Raw genomic sequence first — 18,684 nt, 5'->3', positions numbered from 1 at the left:
TGCTGCTTTTCTGGATTTCGTTCTGCGTCTCCAGTCTTTTGAACACCAACTTTATTCCCACGTCGATCATGTTCATGCCAGGAACGCATCAAACGTGCAGCAGCATTGAGGAAATCCATTCCTTTGGGTTTTTTTTAATGCTGCGTTTCAAACACCGCCAGGCAGGAAAACTCTCCACTAAACCAAACTCACGTTTAATGAAACAAAGTTCTGTGAAGGTCTGCAGGAATTTATTCATCACAGTTTTATTAAAACGTTAACTGAGAAAAACACAACACCTGTCGACTTATTAAACAGACTCACAGCTGATCAATATCAAACCAGATAAAGATAAAACTCCAGCTGCTGATTTCCAAACCAACCCTTTACTGATTTCAACATTTTAAAAAGTCATTTTCCATTTTCACAAAATGAAGACGTAATCAATCCATCATTGTCTGAATCAGATCAATGTGATCAGTCCTGCATATATCCAGGCAGTTACACAACACAACACAAATCCTGATTTTCATTTTCAGTAAAAACTTCAGTTTTATTCATTAAATTTGAATATTGAGCCATATAGCTTCTGCCTCTTTTGAATAAGTTCCATCTACTCAAGCTTACCGCTGTTCCACCGTGCCGCTTCGCACTAACAATGAATAAGAAGCAAAAAAAGACTGATTTTTTTTTTTCCCAAAAACGAACAAAAAAGGCAGTAAAGAGTCTCATAAAGTAAGATGTGGATTTCACATTTCTTTACCAGGTGTCAGCAAATTCTGCAGGAGTCCGACTCCCCGCAGACACAAGCAGATGTCGCAAGTTAGAGCGCGTGCAAATGTTTGAATCTCACTCGAGCGCAACCTCAAATTCAAACACCACGATTCCCTCGAGCAAGGCATGTAAGGCACAAGGGAACTTATTTAATAGATGCAGTCACACTAAGCTGCAGCGATATAAATGCAAAGCAGCCTGCTGTGTGCGCACACATGCATGAACACTTTAAATACAGGCTGCTACGGTAAACAAGGCCAGACTGGTTGACTCTGCTGGAATAAGGTCTGGAATATCTAACGCTCAATGATCTAATACACAATCCTGCCAACGAATGAGTCAGAAAAAAAACCCCAAAAAAAACTAAAAGATACAGGCGAGCTTCAGAGATCCGCCCTGAGAGAAAAGTGCAGGATTCCAGATCCTTCATGTCACTTTCTGCAGCCACATCTCCGGCTGCGAACGAGCATCCGAGCTCGCCGACCCGAACACGAGCTCCGTCTTCATTTGGAGAGCCAAAATCTACCCAGATGTCCTTAAAACCCTCCTCCGCCGATAATCTCCAGTCGTTTAAGTCGAAATAAAGTCAGCGGCGGCTTCTCACAGTCTAAAGGGGGCCGTGTGGAATATTTGAAGTTCTTCTGCCCCCTCCGGATTTAAAGCCAAGGTCTTTGGCCGGTGTCTTGTCGCTCCTCTGTGGATGAAACTAGAGAATGGGATTTCTCTAACGAGCTCCGACATCAGAAGTGAATGAGCGCTCAGTTCTTTTAGTTTCCAGCTCCTCTTTAACGTTCATTCACTCGGAGCTGCTGTCACTTCTTTGTGTTTTTTTGTCTGTTTGAGTGGCTGTTAAGTGTTTGTTCCTGCCTAACGTGTAACAGCTGATGCTGATCTCTCTAACTCGGACTCACACCGTTATTTTTTTGTGACTGCGGCTGTAAATTCAGTGATTATTTACTACAGTGATTGATAACGCAGACACACACACTGCAGATATCACTGTGCAGGACCTACAACGCTGACTCAGCAGGTCAGGAAGTTGTGTGTCTGTCTGCGTGTGTGTGAGAGATACAGAATGTTTGTATGTCTATGTATGTGCCTGTTCTTTCGCCTCAGAGGAAAAGACTGCAGCGAACAGACAGGCAGTGATGTTACAGGTCTTCCAAGGTCAACTGCACACACACGCACACACACACACAGACACACAAAAACGCACACATTCCCATTTACAGTCTTTTCTTTGCCAAGGTCCTTTTCTGTGATCTTTGGACCCCATCAGTGTTGGTCAGTGCACACTCATCCTGTAGTTCATCAATCTTCCTTTATCACTTTCTCTCACACACACACAGACACACACAGACACACACATAAAGTACACATGCTCTGCTGCTATGTACACGAACATACAGATGGACCAAGGTGTATCACACACACACACACACACACACACACACACACTCGGAGCAGCTGTCAACACTAATCCGAGGAGAAAACATCTGCAATATTAATCCTGCTACACAAACTTTCAAAATAAAACTTTAAAAAGACACACAAAGAGACATGACGAGGAAGAGTCGGACAACATCAATTCGGAGTAAATCCTGTTTCCCCTTAACACAACAAGACACACACACACAAAGCCATACGTGTGGAGCGTTATGATACACGATGCCTCTTTAAGCTTTTATGCTGAACAACACTCGTGGTGCTTTAAATATTTATGCTGAAAGCTGCCGAACAGCTGGAGTACAGATGTGGTCACCTATAACATGAAAAACACCAAGTACGTCCGTTTACAGTTGAGCCGCCACGATCCCCAAACACAAACCAAACTTTATCTACTCACAAAGGCTCGTTTTAAATGTGTGACGTGAGAGCAAGCGGTTTTAGAAGCCAATTAAAATATAATCACCGTCGGCTCTTTGGGACATTTTTCTTTTGTAGAGCTGCACAATTAATGGAAATATAACTGCTGTCACAATATGGACCATCAAACACTCCCTCGTCATCATTTCTCAAGTTCCTTCAATGGAAATTCAATCACACAATCTGTTAAAATGGTGGCAATATGGGTGATGAACACACAAACTCAGCAGTTAGCAACGTCGTTTTCAAGATGAGAACAAAACAGATAAATAATCAACAGAAACATGATTTCAAATGTTCCACGTCGGCAAGATGTTTAAATATGCAACTTTCCTTTTAATGAGTGGCCATGTTTCTTTTTTTAATCCCAACACTTACGACTAATTTCTAATCATCACATTTATTTCTACTGTAGTTATCAACCAAATTACATATTACAACATTAATAATGATAATAATGATGATAATTTAGTTGCGTCTGGAGCTGCAGATCCCGGCCCACTTTGACAGTTAGCATGCATCAGCGGACTACAATCCCCAGAGGAAACTTATCACCCGCTGCCAGGCCTTCGGATTTGTTTTGGCACAACTTCCTGAAGTTTCCCCGTCTGCTTTGACAGAAGTAACCTCGTCTGACAGCAAACCCCATCGGCACCAGACGTCCGACACAATCCCCCCGCCGTGACTCACATCCCAAAGGAACGGCCAGACACGACGCGTTATCTCGTCCAGGCTTATTCCCACATGGTGTTGGAGCCGAGGCTTGATGCTGCACACACCACCAGACCAACTAACGTGCACAGTCCCGGTCAGATTAGTTTCAGGAGTCGTTCGTACGAAACAGCACACCGTCTACTTCCTGTTCTCTTCCTCCTGAGTCAGACACACAACAGGTCTATCTGCAGCCAAGCTAACCCTTTCCAGTTTCTATGCTAAGCTAGGCTAATCACATTTGGATTTAGCTTCTTGCCAAATGCACACGTCTGATACGGAACGAGAAGCAAAAAGAAACACAAGCACACACACACACACACAAACACAACCTGATATGGAGCCAAAGTGCTCCGGGGAAAGTCACTCGCAGGTTAAAGCCATCATTTACATGCTCGTTCAATTTAGATTTACCAACCCACACAGAGTCTGGTGTGAACAATGCAAGCACCTCCAGCAACGGACACCTTTGGTGCTGAGAGGAAAGAGGGGATGGAGGGAAATAGGAGTTTCCACCTGTTGTAGTAAATTCATCCCACCTGACGAACCGTTGTTTCATCCTCTTCCTCTCTTCACGCACAATCATATAAAGACCCGCCGTCATTCTACTCATCGTGCATTTTATTAGCAGCTCATCTGCATAAAAATTAAACGAGACTGGACTGCTTGCTTTTTCGCTTCTCGTGTCAAAGTGGGCAGCAAAGGGAGTGGGCGAGAGACATGGGGCAGAATGGGAGAGAGAGAGAGAGAGAGAGAGATTGCAGCCTGCTGTCGTTGATGTATAAGTATGTGAAATACTGTGTGTATGTGACTGTGTGTGTCTGTGTTTTTCCATACTGTAGTGTAAAATGATGGAAAGAAGAACCACAGCTGTGTGTGTGTGTGTGTGTGTGTGTGTGTGTGTGTGTGTTGGGTATTACAATAATTGCTCGATTGGAAACCATTGTAACTGAGCACAAAACCACAGTGTGACCAAACTGGAGTCAGAATGCAATTTCAGCAACATTGTCAAACCAGTGTGTGCGTGTGTGTGTGTGTGTGTGTGTGTGTGTGTGTGTGTGTGTGTGTGCGTGTGTGTGTGTGTGTGTGTGTGTATAGACGTAAGGCAAGAAACATGCGCTTCCACAAATGACCTCATTTGACCTTGACAGCCATGTGTTAAAACTTTTCAGGGGGGGAAAAAGACACACAAAGTGCAAAGTGAAAGACTCCTCTACACACAAAAGGTCCTTCAGAGGTAACAACACGCACACACACACACAACCACACAACCACATGCTAAATTGCCTGTCAGTCTCATGCAAGTGAGCGCTTCTTACAAACAAAACCACGGCCCTGCGTTTTATTGTATATTATTTCAGTCATTAAAATCTGATGCTTAAGACGTTCATGCATCCCAAAGTTTCCGAAAACACAGAATGGATGCTATTGGATCAAAGAGTTCTGCTGCAAAAACAGAACTATGAAGCTGCTTAATGGGAAATAAGAGGTTTCCTTAAAGACGGTGTTTTGGGGGAATATTTTCTGCTTTTCTGCGACCTGGTGATGTTCTGCTGCTTCTGGGAGCTCAGATGAACCACCAGAAGCCTCCTGCCGGTTTCAAACGCTCAACATTTGAACCCAAACTTGCAGAAGGCTGCATAAAGAGATGATGCTAATGTGAGCGTGCCGTCTCGCTCATGTCAAGTGGAGCATTCCTGAGCTTTTTTTTTTTTTTTTCAAAGTTTCAGTACCACTCTGCTCCCCGCTCCGACTTCCTGGGAAAAAAAAAAAAAAAAAAAAAAAAAAAACTAACAATCCCGTCCACAGCAAAGAAATCTCTTACCTGACCTGGCCCAGAAAACCTCCATGTCCTTATTCCTAAACTCTGTCCGGCACCGAAATGATCACTCACATGGAGAAGTCGGAGGGAGAAGCAAGAAAAGGAAAGAAGGAGGAGGAAGAGGAGGAGGAAGAGGAGGAGGAGGAGGAGGAGGAGAGGCCAGCTGTCTACAGAGGTAAACCCAGTGACTCATTCGGACAAAAATTAGATTGGGGGGGGCGGTAAAGATACGGAGGGAGAGGAGGCAAGAAAAGAGGAAAGAAAGAAAGAAAGAGAGACAGAATGTGCTTTCTGTGTCGGTGTGTGAGCAGAGAAAGGGAGGAAACTGATGGTGCCGGCTGTTGTGACTTCCCTCTCCTTCCTCCCCCCTCCGAACACTTCCCCTTCTCCCCCCCCCCCCGTCACTGAACAGGAAGTTTTTTATGAAGTCAGACAAGAGGTGGACGGGGGGGGGGGGGGGGGGTGTAAATTCAGACTTATCTGTATAAACCGAACTATTTCTACTTTCATCTTTAATTACTTTTCATTTGAATTTCATTTGATTTTCATTTTACATTCCGTCTATATTTTGGCTCTTAAGTCAGATTTTGTTGGCGCGTCTGTAATGAACCAAATTTCCCCCGAGGGTGGAAAAAAGTATTTCTGAGTTTTAAACCTTCAAACCTCCAAAACATCACAGTCTTATTTTATTCATATTGTGTTTTGTTTTAAAAATTATTAATAATTATTACAGAGCGACAGGAAATGGGGTGGAGAGAAGGGGAAGAGTCCAGGACTCAAAAAAAAAAAAAAGCATCTCAATTTAAACATTCATTTAAAAAAGATTTTTTAGTTTTTCAGTAACTAATGTGGCTCCTGAGGCCAGAAGAGAAAAAACAACTATGTTGATTTTCAGCTGAGTCATTTTGGACTTTGGTCTTCTATAAAAGTGGAAAGTGAAGTCTATGGGAAAATGACCCTGGTTCTATCTTAGCTCCGTTTATGGTGTCAGTCTCAAGTTTCAAGTCCTCAATACACGATGATCCCATTTAGAGGAAATCAGACCACAACCAAATAAAATTTTCTGAATATTTTCCGTCCCCTTTCTCCCGCTCCTTCGTGTCTATTGTCAACGCAGCTCGGCTCTTTTCCTTCCTCTCCTCAACAGCTACTTCCTGAAAACTCTGAAGGCGACGAGTGAGACGTGAGCGTGAGAGAGTTCAGGTGCCCGTGTTATCGAGGTACGTTACCGTTGAATCGCTTCCTATGATTTAAACGCAAGTTTGAAACATAATGAGGCCAGCTGGGTGCCGCGCTGCTTTTTTAAATTTAGAGTAATAAACAAACAAACAAACACAAAAAAAAAAGGACACAGGAGGAATTAAGGCGACAAGGTCGACGACAAGTGTTAATATCTGTATCAGCGAGCAGCAGCAGTTTAAAGTGTCAGGGAAGCTGGTTTGGGGCGGCGAGGGTGCTGAGTTTGCAGAGAGAGCGCCGATGATTAATGCTCTCTCCACCTTTAAATACAACGGCTGAGGTTCCTCTCAGCAAGGCACTAAATTCCTGACAGCGCCAGAGAAGATGCTCAGTCACAATTAAAACTGTGGCTGCACGAAGCAGCGCTGAAGAAAGTGGTGCAGAGAGAAAGGTTTAAAAAGGCCAAGCCGGTCTGAGTGTAACAGATTACAGTCATCTTCCAGTAATGTGATAACTGATGTTAAAACAAAAGGAGGAAATGTGGAATTACCGATTAGATTGGCCTCATTTTTCTGACAGCAAGCCAAACATTTGGTTCTCCATGTGAGTTTCATGCGCTGTGACTCAGCAACAACGACAAGAGCTCCCCGGGAAGATGAAAATTAGATTATGTAGGTTTAGTGCAGTCTGTTGTGAGTGGATGAAAGGAGCTGTCTATCATATCTATATATAATCAATCAATCATCAGGAAGTTGGCATCAACAGGAGTTTTCTATTCTCTGGCTTCTTTTTGGATTTTATTAAAAAAAAAAAAAAAAAAAAGGAAATGTGATCTGCATCCAGCAAATGTTTATAAGACTAAATACAATCAAATTTGCAGGACTTCAACCTATAAACATCCAGAAAACAGCTGAGTTGTTCAAGTTGTCTTTAGCTTTTGCTCACCGCTGGCCTTATTTCTGCCATTTAACACAAACCACACCAACTCAGATATAAAAGGCTGATGGATGAACTGACTTTACCTAAACGTGGCAAAAATCAAAAATTCAACTTGTATTCAGTGTATTCCAATTGAATTCCAAGCACATTGTATATTTAACCACCCGTGTTAAAATGCAACTCGAGGCGTCAGTTTCATCTTAAAGCAGCATCTGCTCCTTATTATCTGTCCTCCTCAGTAGCAACACACCATTAAATTTAATGTGCTAGAAGAGAGATAAAAGCTAATAACAGCCTGTAATACAGAAATGTATGGATTTTAGAGATACAGGAGTTTCAGTCAGGAAAAATATAAAATTAAATCGTGTATTCTTCTGGAAAAGTGCTGCAGCAACAGCGCAGAAGTTTTCCACGACGCATGAAGGTACCAAATATCAATAAAGGCGGCGCAGAGCAAAGCCTCCTGGGAGTGATTTATTATTCTAATCACATCATGAGATCATTAATGAGAGCGGGAGAACGTGTCAGCAGCATTTCACTGTAGTGAGCCGGATTTAAAGGTCTCACGTGGTCTACAGGTCCAAACAGGTCCAGGTCAAACCGGCCATCAGGACTTATGTGGCGTTGTGATGTCACCTCCTTCAGCCCCGCCCACCTCCACGCCACCATCCAACGTCCACTGTGATGGTTTCAGATCAATAAACACTTCAGATTTGGACCTTTAACAGTGTTTTATGCTTCACGCTGACTGTTGGTGCCGATCACACACACACACACACACACACACACACACACACGGTCGTTGGCGGCGTGCCGACCGGCATCCAATTGACCTGCTTTAACACCTGTACGGTTGCCACGGCAACAGCAGCCTCAGCCACACGCTCCAAGCCGCCGTTTTCCTGTCTCCTCGTCGGCTTCTTCCTCTTCCTCTCCATCTTCTGTTTCCTTTGTCTCTCACTCGACATCCCCGTTCTTCTCCTTCCCACCACATCTCTCATCTCTGGCTTCTCCCTCGCCTCAGATCTCTCAACCCTCCTCCTCTTCCTCCTCTTCCTCCTCCTCACCTACCAATTATCACTGCACACACCCCTCTTTTCCTTCCCTCCCTAATCTCCCTCTCTCTCTCTCTCCCTCTGTGTTGCTGCAGGCTGCTGGCCGAGCTGAGAATGACATCATCGATCTGAAAATGTATGAATGAACGCACTTGGTGTGTGTTCGGTTGTGTGCCATTTAGCATGAGACAGAAAACACAGCACACAACGACAGCGTAGAAGAAACGTGGTGGTGACGGACAGATGAGAGCAGGATCAGACTGAAGTAATCACATCTGTCAGTCCAGATGTGGAAAACAAAGAACGTGTTGTATAAAAGATAAAAATAAAACATTTACATGATCCATCTGACTGCAAAACAAAACAACAACCGTCCTTTAGCAGACTCAGAATCAGAAGACGACGCCCACGAGGTGAAAAGTAGAATCAGACCGATAGGAACTCTTTAAATTTCCATCCAGGAGAATAAGTTTTGATTTCGGTTTCAGGGCTTTTGTTTGATTCCAACAAGCTGAACATTGAAGGTGCTTTGGTTTTTCACGCTGTCACACATCACTCAAGGTCCACTTACACCCATTTCCTGAAGCTTTCGACAAACTTAAACCCAACAGACTTGTCCATGAGATGGACAGGACGGGACATGAAGGTAAACTGGTAAACCTTTTATCAACTTCTGCATGAGGACATCCTTTCTTTGTTTTGTTTTTTTTTTTTTTTTTAACTACATCAGACCACATCTTCTGCTCAGATGTGACAGAAAGTTAAAGCTGCTCCCGTTGAAGTTCTGCTGCATCATGACTCTCCCATCTTTGCCTCTCCGTGGGGGAAATAACTGTGATTCTGTAAAGCCACATGAGGTCGTCGCAGAGACGGGCTGTCATGTGTGAAAAATGCACTTTCACCCATTAAGTGTCAATTAGGCCTCTCGTCCCCGAGCGTGTGGCGGCGGCATCATATGGGGGTGACTCGCAGCGTAACGTGTCCATCATTTCACGTCAAGGTCAAACGTATCTGGGGGCAGGAGCAGGTGAGCACAGGCTGCCGGCTCGTGTTCAGGCTTCCATACGTACTGCGCACACACACGCACACACACACGCACACACACACACACACACACAGTGAGCGGCACAGGAATAAATAGTGAGCATATGGGGATGTTTACACCGCAGCATGACACAAACATTGTGCATGTGTGTGTTTGAAACGCGTCACCCTCCTCTTCCTCACCGCCGCCCTTCATCCTGCCTGCCTTTCCCTCCTTCAATCTCCGGCTCATCCGCCCATTTCAACACTTCCTTGGATTTTTCCTCTCTTCCTCTCGCTTTCAGCTCAATCCTCTTCTTCACCTCTCGCCCTCCCCTCTTCCTCTTCATCGTCCACACGAGGAAGCGAGTGAGAGGGGCAGATTTACAAGGGCTGTCATCTCGGCTTCTCTCGTCTCCCTTCCTCTCTCTCTCTCCCACACACACACAGTCACTACCTTGCTCGCTCTCTCGCTCATCCTAGGAGATAATTAAGGAGCCCACTAGTAATCCCATCCAGCCATGCAGGACGAGCAGCCACACACACAAGACTGCAGCGTGTGTGTCTAATATCCACACACACACACACAAACTCCTTCAGCTCAGCTCAGCAGCATTAAACCAAAAGCAAAAAGAAAGTGTGTAGGACACACACAGACACACAAACACACACACAGACACACTGTCAGGCTCTCGGCCCAGTCACTCGCCAAGAGGAAAAAGACCGATTGACCCAGTTCATTCAAACCTGGCCATCATGACCGGAGGAAATGATTGACGGAGGATGAAGAGGTGAAAGGAGGGATGGACAGATGAGAGAGAGCGGAATATGAGACATTCTGGACGGAGGGAAATATCAGCTTCATGGACGGAAAATGGCTGAAAATGAACACAAAGGTGCCCACCATGAATGGAGGAGACATGAGACACCTGAAGAGGACACACTGGAGACATCGGATGGACAGGATGGATGATCGATACAGGAGAAGCCGTCCATGCTGGTTTGCCAGGTTGATGGAGGGATGAGGGTTAGAAAGCAGCACTCGATAAGTAGATAGATCAATGAAGGCTGTGCACGAAGGATGAAAAGAGGAAGTGGACTCAACAACAGACTGGATCAGCAAGTTTGGTGGGCAAGGACGGAGGGAAGGAAGGAAGGAAGGATGGAAGGGTGAAAAGAGGGACACGAGACACCTCAATATCGTGTACCGGATGGAGGGACGGAGAACAATGGGTGAATGAGTGAGAGACGTGCAGACGTACCAGAGACACTTCGATACGAGACAGTTTTTGGACGGGGGGGAACAACAGCAGAGGACGGATGGACCGTGAGCAGATGAGTTGATGGATGGACAGCAAAGGTGCGACAGAGATGGGAGGAGGACGGACGGATCGAGAAGGAATAAATAGAGAGATAAAGTACCTGTTGCCGATTTGGGTCTGTGTCTTCCTTTGGGCCGTCGTTGGAAATTGCCCATACTGTTCTTCCTGTCCCAAAACATCACCGCCTCATTCCACCAACACACACACACACACACTGACTGACTGACTGTCTGACTGAGAGAGAGAGAGAGAGGCTGACAGGGTGTGTGCGTCTCCCTGCGTTAACGCATTTGAGTGCGCAAGACGAGCGACAACCGAGAAGTCTGAGTGCGAGTGTGTTATGTATCTGTGTGTGTGTGTGTGTGTGTGTGTGTGTGTTAGCAAAAGAGAGGACGGAGCGTCACAGCATCAATGAAAGCGAATGCATCTCAAAGTGTGTGACTCTGTGTGTGTGTGTGTGTGTTTGAGGCTTGGCATGTGATTGCGGTTGAGGGTGAGCGAGGGAGAGAGAGAGAGAGGAGTGTGTGTGTGTGTGTGTGTGTGTGTGTGTGTGTGTGGGTGTTCTACGCTACACCTAGTGTGTGTGAGAGCTCGCCCGAGTGCATCGCCCTACGTGAGCTGTTGACAAAGCAGGCTGTGTGCTGGTGTGTGTGTGTGTGCGAAAACGTGAGTGTGAAAGCATGAATGTGTGAGAGAGAGAGAGAGAGAGAGAGAGAGAGAGAGAGAGAGAGAGAGAGATGTGTGCACCTCTGCACGTTTCAACGAAAAGATTGGCTGTTACCGGTGAGCGTGTGTGTGTGTGTGTGTGTGTGTGTGTGTGTGTGTGTGTGTGTGTGTGGAGGGAGAGAGAGAGAGAAAGAGAGAGAGAGAGCATCCATTGTGTTGATTAGCTCCCATCCAGCTGCTGCTGTTCAATTCATAAAGAGCCAGGCAGAAAAGCAGCCAATCGGCAGCCAGAGAGGGAGCGAGTGAGGGAGATTGGTTTGGAGTGAGAGAGAGAGAGAAAGAGAGAGAGAGGAGGCAGAGCGAGAAACAGAGCAATGAATTGGCCGGCTATCAGCTATGTGACCAGAAAACAAAGGAAAAATAGCCCAAATGGCCAGAAGTGTGTGGACAGCTGCTCCGACTGCAGGACGGGCCGATTCAGACCTTTAACCTTTCACTTCATTCAGAAATACACAGCGAGAATCCATTTAAGTCAAAGTCAGGAAACTGGAACAACAACCAGTGCCTTCATGGAAAATTCTAAATTTTTACACATTTTAAACATCTGAGTCAGTTATTGATGCGATCAGCTTGGAGATATTTCAGATATTTCAGATAGTTCAGACGTCCGTCAGCTTTTGCTCTGACGAAGGTCCACGGAGCCTCCGGCAGGTCTGACGTGTTCCCCTCCAACAGATCGGCGGTGGGTAAGAGGATTCACACCGGTGTCGGACTGACATCCTGGCCGAATACTTTCCTCGACAGCACAGAGAGACAGACGGATTGAGAGAAATGGAAAGTGGAGGGAGAGAGAGAACCGGAGGAGAACAGACGAGAGGCCTGATGATGATTTCTTCCTCCGTCTCCCCACTCAGTAAACTGCAGTGACACACAAACGAGCGGCCGCTTTCTAACCAGCATCTGCAGAGGTCAGTGAAGGTCACACACACACTCTCTGCTATTAGAGGGCTGATCGACAGAAACGTCTCATTTACCGCGTTAATCGCCACTCAAAGAAAAGACGGCAAACACAGAGAAGCTTTTTGAATTTCTGGAAAGTTGTTTGTTTTTGTGGGTTTCTTTTTTTTTTTAAACCAGACTGAAGGAAACATTTGGACCGTAAACGTTTCATTCCTTCAGCTGAACTCACCCTGATACCAAGTCAGTGAAGCATCCAGCGGCGTATTTAAAATATCTGCTACATACCAGAAAGGCTGGAAAAGTAAAGCTGCCAAATTTCCCATCAGGACTTTGTCTTCGCTTGTCGCTCCATCTTCTCTGATCCGTTACATCGTGACCCTGCTGCCATCTCCTCCTCCTCGCTGCTATCACATCCACATTTACTGATCCTAATTAGTGTTCACAACAAAACAGAGAATCTTGTTCATCTGACCGTGAGTTGATCATTAATGTCGTGTAAGTATTTCCATAGCAACTGCCACATCCGGTCGAGGATTTCTGAAAAGTTTCATCTGCTTCAGATAAATTATTGCTTTTTTTTTTTTTTTTTTTTGAAGTCGTGGTTTTGTCTTCAGTCATGTGGAGTGAATCCGTAAAATTCATCTATGGCAGCACCAGGTGAGTTTAAACAGGTTAAAACATGACAAACAACAATCCGACGTCGTCCTCTCCACTTTTAATTTCTCTGGTATTTCACCGGTAACTCCGGGAAATGAAGATGAGATTCCTGACTTCTTCTTCTTCCTCTTTAGGATGTTTACTTCTGCCCTTCAGTAAGCGCCTGAGAAATGACGGCTTCACAGCTCATTCCCTTTTCCCCGGAAGATAAATTTCAGTAAATTATTCTTCACTGTCACTACCTCGCTCGCTCTCTTATTCTTAACATCGTTTTGGTTTCAGGGTGTGTTTGTTCAGTCTTGTAAGAAAGATCTTTCCTTTCTACATCTTCAATCTAAATGATATTCCTTTGGCAACATTTTTAGTATTTGCTGGCTCTTGTATAAAAGCAGAGAAGCCCTTCTTATCCTGAGCTCAACTTCTACATTTGACGGTCAAATTTCTGTCTAAATATTGAACCAAAATCCAAAGCATGGTCGAGTGGAATGATTCTCCAACCAGACAAGGTCACCCATAATGCCAACCCCTGAAGTTAGGCCATCAGGAAAACATATTTTAACGGACGAAGGAAATTTTAAGAAAAGAACAGTCAAATTATAATGATGAATACAAAGGCAGGCTGATTAACGTGTAAATAGCACATCATCATGTTCTATTATCTAAACTATTATCCACCCAGGCTAAATGCTAACAAAGTCCATTGCTCACACTTGCTAATCAGCAGGAAAAGTATTCCAGCTGGTGGAGTTTTCAGCTGAAGTTCTCTGGAATATGAGAAACATATTTGCTCGGTGAGATCTGCAGGGATTCCCCATCACAAATATCCCCGAACCATGGCGAATCCAGATCCATCCCTGGGCCTCCCTTAGCTTTTATTTTCTACATATACATCCGACCCCGCCGCTTACGTAACGGCGTGGAGGCCCAGAGGGTGAAGGGGGGTACAGAGCGCCGTTAGACAGCAAGCTGCTCCCTTTCAGAACATCTCGCTAAGTCGGCGGCATCGATTTCACACAACGTGACTACATCTTGTCAGCCATCGCTGTGAATAATGACGCCTCTCTTTCTCCCCGTTTCGGATTCAGTCTGGCGCTGACAGCTCGCTCCTGTAAACCACTATTTTTTTTTTTTTTTTTTAACTACTTAAGCCTCTGGCTCTCTGCTTGTATCTCCTTTTATCGCCGTCTCTGTCCCAGACAGGCCAGACGAGGTGAGAAAATGTCACGTTCCCACTCCGGTTCCACGTTCTCACACAAGTTCACCTGAGGGTGGCAAGAAATCCAACTTTCTCTGGCGTAATCTCACCCATAATATTTACTGTCCTATTATCTCCCCCCTGTAATCAGGGTCCAACCTTGAACTAACACGCCAACAGAGCCGAACGTTCTCAAAACAGAAAGCTGATTTGAGAACAACAAGAGATCAAAACCTGACAAACAAAAGGTCTCCCTCCCTTTTTATTTCTCTGTATCAAACTCTGTTTACCTCCGTCATGCTGCGTTCAATAGGTATTTTGTCTTCACAGAGCGATTAGCTGGAAAGAAAAATGACACCAGGAAAGAGTTACCTGTTTGTCCAGTTCAAACAAATGAAAGAGAGGCACACTGCTGCAATTTGTCTCTGAATTTTTTTGTCTGTTTCAGCTGAGGCAGCAAAAAGCTGTAAAAGTTCAGTGCAAATTGGGAGTTAAAGCACATCGAATGTAGATTCACTCATTCTTTGGTTCTGCTTCTTTCGCCCTAAATTCAGATACTGAATTACTGCCGAACCTGCCGAGGCTTTTTTCGTCACGCACACCTCTGGAAATATCACAAACCGAAATCATCCAAGATGAGCGGCCACGAGCTTCAGACGCAGACAAACTAAATTAATCCAGATTTGGATTTTCGAGGTTTTGCCCTTAATTTTAAATTAATCTCAACTGTGTCGATTAAAAAGGGGGGGGGGTGAGGAAATTTACTTGTTCTAGCCCAGTTGGAGATTTAAATCCAGGTCACAGCAGAAAGTTTGGCTCTGATGGAAACGCAAAAGGAAATGATTATTTGACTCCACAAAGTCCTTCTCTGCTTCATATTTGGTCCAAAAAACACAAAATCACTTATTTGCTTCTTCAAAATGTGCTTGATTTGAAGAAACTCAGATATTCAGCAGCCTAATTTTTACCATCAGGGTTAAATTTCACCTTTATTTCATCCTAATATGATAACAATGACTAAATTAATTCAAGAGTTAACAAGAAGAAGTTGAGCTGTTCATGCAAAAATCATTTATAGCTCACATGTTAGTTTCTACTGCGAATTTACATTTAAAATTTATCCCAAAAAGACAGAAATCGTCCTCAGACACACGTTAAACACACAAACAGCAGCTCACCTCTTCAGCTGCTTGACGATTTTTCACCTGTTTTTTGTGCCAAATTGATTGTGTTAAAAATGAAAGTTCAAACTTCAGTTCAGCCATAAAATCTCTTTTATCATCAAGCAGCCAAGTCACAGCACAAAGTCTGAATAAGACCGCACACAGACGCACACACACACACACACAGACACACACAGTACCTCACTGTGGATCAGATGGCAGCAGGTTCGGACTGAAGTTTGTCCTGCAACAAGTCGACTCCAGCTCCAAGAGAGTACAAACCAAAATGAGAGAGAAAGAGGGGAGGGAAGGAAAGAGGAGAGGGAGGGAGGGAGGGAAGAAGGGAAGGAGGGAGGGAAGAAGGGAAGGAGGGAGGGAGGGAGGGAAGAAGGGAGGGAGGGGGGGAAGGAAGAATCTGTGGGCTGAGAAACAAAGCGACAGGGAGAGAGGAAGAGGAGGAGGAGAGGGAGGAAGAGTTCGCCACACACTGCGTCAAATATTGACTCACAAATACACAAACGCAAACAAATTGTGACCACTCCAACGGAGCAGACATCTGGCCCAGAGTGGATTATGGGTAATTAACTGTTCTTTAATGATTCCTGCTGAGCGAGGACGAACGTAGATTACACTCCGATACACAAAAAATGTGTGCATGTGTGTGTTTGTGCGCACCCTGAGAGAGCAAACCAGGGCAAAAACTGAAAATATACTCTGATCCACTGCAGTGACTGCCCTGGAGACACGCACACACACTCACACACTGACACACAAACACACACACAGTCATACTAACATAAATGTCTAGAGAGATTTATTCATTTGCCAAACACCACATCCTTAAAGCCACCCTTAGCCCTTAATCCTGCCTTTCTGTGTGTGTGTGTGTGTGTGTGTGTGTGTGTGTGTGTGTGTGTGTGTGTGTGTGTGTGTGTGTGTGTGTGTGTGTGTGTGTGTGTGTGTGTGTTCCTGCAGGTATGTACCGACTTTCTGATTGTATATTTTAACTTTTAAAATGAACTCAGTGATGAGAATGTGATCAGAAACATGACCTGTCATGGAAAAAATGAACAGCTGTGCGCATACAAGAGTTAGTGTGTGTGTGTCTGTGTCTCTGTGTGTGTGTGTGTGTGTGTGTGTGTGTGTGTGTGTGTGCTCAAACAACTTAATCTCCAAGATTTCCAGGCTGGTCCATTTGTCCGGTGACCCGAGGCCAAACACAGTCGACAACACAACATAGAAGGACCTGAGGGGGACCTGCAGCGTGTGTGTGTGTGTGTGTGTGTCTGTGTGTGTTTGTGTGTCTGAGGAACAAACACAACTGAACACACATGAAATAAAAGACATTAGAAGGAAAACATCGACCATTAAATGATGCGTGACGTCATTTTCTCTGATACGAGAAACTGCTCTGGATAAGAAGGGGAACATTTGTCTCATCAGACGTTCCCCTGTGAGGCTGCAGATCAGAAAAATATATTCCGAGCAACGATTAAATCCAAATAAACAACGTTATTAATCCATGTTTTTGAATCCTGCGCATAAACAAAAAAACGATTTAAAACTGTTTCACTTTGTCTAAAAATGTCGGCCATGTTTCTGTGTGTCACGTGACGTTGTGAAGACGGGAAAATGGCCCGGGAAAAGAAAACTCCTACAGCCTGCAGAGGAAGAAAAAAGGATCGCCAAAGTAAAGCAAAGCGCTGAAGAAATTGCAGCATTTAATTCTCACCGGAGCTGCGTCGCCGTGGGAACTCATCTCTACAAAATAAAAGCCTGACAGAGCTGAAAACTGCTGAGATCATCAAGAGGAATGAGTTGTGCGTCTTTCCCTGGTGGTGTTAGTCAGTCCTGCTCACACTGGACCCCCCCGAGACACTTCATGATGCTGCCACAAAGACTCACAACTGTACTTCGTTGTGCGTTTGTCAAAAACGAGGCAAGAAACACCAGAAGTTCCTTTAAAAAAAAAAAAAAAAAGAGATAACTTTTACTTTTTCTGCACAGTCCGGCCTGAGGGGCCAAGTACGGTGGCCTCAGTAGGACATCTCAGGCTTGTCAAGTTTGGTTTTAAAAGTCAAACTTGCCAAAAGCAACTTAAATTTTAACATTAAATTACAATGAGCTAGAAATGTTAAACTGAGTTAGCTTTAGCCAGAGCGACAGCTAATTTAGCGGCGGTTTGATGATTGTGTTACCGTCTCTGCCCCCTTTTTGTACCGACTCGTCGACACAAGCTTGAATCTGACTGTCGTATTGTTCTGCCCTCGTCAGTCATCACCTAAAGAGACATAATCTCTCTTTATGTGTTCATTCTGACGGGGAGATGACGTTGGAATAACATCACCTGCAGTCTCAATCCGTATTAATCCCTCCATACAACTAAGTGTACTTTAATTCACTGTGTAGTTGTGCGGTTGTTAATCTGCTAATCCAGCACCCACAGAGCCAGATTAATGTCAGCAGATTGATAAGGAAATGTGGGAGGAATTAAAATACAATAATGCGACAAATCCTCCACCTCACAAGACAACACGGGCTTTTCACTGATGGATTATGTGACATGAAACAACATGATATGATCTCACATGATACGTTTGTTATTATTACTCAGCACAAATCATTCAAGCGTCAACTTGCACAGAAAGTTTTCCTTCTGTAATTTAGTCATGCGAGAGCCAGTGAAGGAAACTGTTATTATTTTAAACCCCGAGGCAACAGCAACACAAAGACGACTCTAAGAAGCAGCTCTAATTTGCTCCAATTTCACAGATTACTTGATATTAAGATGTAAAACCGTTACTGAGTAGAGAAACCGGACCGTATCGCGGCTGGCAGGTTTTCTGGAGTTCTGTTCTATTCGATGTGGAATCAAACAGAGATCTGTGTAATGAAGTCTGCAAAATTCACTTCGCTATCTCGCTCTACAAAGTTACCACAATTTTATGACCGATTGTAAACTCCTTCATGTGTGACAGAAGGAATATTTTAATAAAAATTAAATTAAATTACATGTCGGGAAACTTTTGAGTCTTTTTTTCCACCGGAGTTGGAACAAAACCCGCCCGAATTATTACCAGAAGTAAAAAATTCAGCTCTTGTCACAGTGTGGTCTGGGAGTCGGGGTTATATAAGGAAATATCTGGCTCAGAACCCCAATCTAGTTATATAAGCCTGGTTTGGGACAGATAATGTGGTTGTGGTGACGAGGGGGGTTGCAGAGGGGCAACCACAGGGGCCATTTGAGCGGGGTGAGGGAAATTTTTGGAAATCTCTCCTTCCCTCCATTCATTCATTCATTCATTCATTCATTCATTCATTCATCCCTGCAGATCTTTATTCTGCGTTATTCCGTTGGGACAAATTGTTTTCC

General features: G+C 44.4%; 1 protein-coding gene across 1 annotated transcript in view; it reads right to left on the bottom strand.

Moving 5' to 3' along the window:
* The window catches only part of nhsl2 (NHS-like 2), a 70,370-nt gene that overhangs the window by 30,985 nt on the left and 20,701 nt on the right, over nucleotides 1-18,684 (bottom strand). The window lies entirely within an intron of this gene.

This window comes from Echeneis naucrates, chromosome 18, assembly GCF_900963305.1.
Source record: "Echeneis naucrates chromosome 18, fEcheNa1.1, whole genome shotgun sequence".
In the NCBI taxonomy this organism is placed as follows: domain Eukaryota; kingdom Metazoa; phylum Chordata; class Actinopteri; order Carangiformes; family Echeneidae; genus Echeneis; species Echeneis naucrates.
Note: the sequence above shows the minus strand (reverse complement) of the source record. Positions and strands in the feature narration are given on the sequence as shown.